A 314-nucleotide genomic window follows, 5' to 3' on the forward strand; every position below is an offset into this window, starting at 1 on the left:
AGCAAGTACATGAGCCGTATGTAACACCCAAGAATTCGCTCTACAAACTAGCCATTCTATGCTTTGTTTTCTCTCCACTTTTGCTTTTCCATTTTACTGACAATCTTTGCTAGGACACTTAGCTCTTACGACATGGCCCTGGTTGGTGCTCACCCTCATGAAGAAGTCACTGAAGATACAGGTGTTATAACAAAGTGTGGTGAAGAAACCAGAGGGTGCATAGTTGTCAGATAAAAATAATGTCTGGGGTCATAAAGGCTTGTCTTAAAACAGCAGCCATCCCTGACACAATCTCGCTGAAGACAAACGTGTGC

Source organism: Echinops telfairi, unplaced genomic scaffold (assembly GCF_000313985.2).
Source record: "Echinops telfairi isolate 266 unplaced genomic scaffold, ASM31398v2 ScPeMD7_7;HRSCAF=31, whole genome shotgun sequence".
NCBI classification, from domain to species: domain Eukaryota; kingdom Metazoa; phylum Chordata; class Mammalia; order Afrosoricida; family Tenrecidae; genus Echinops; species Echinops telfairi.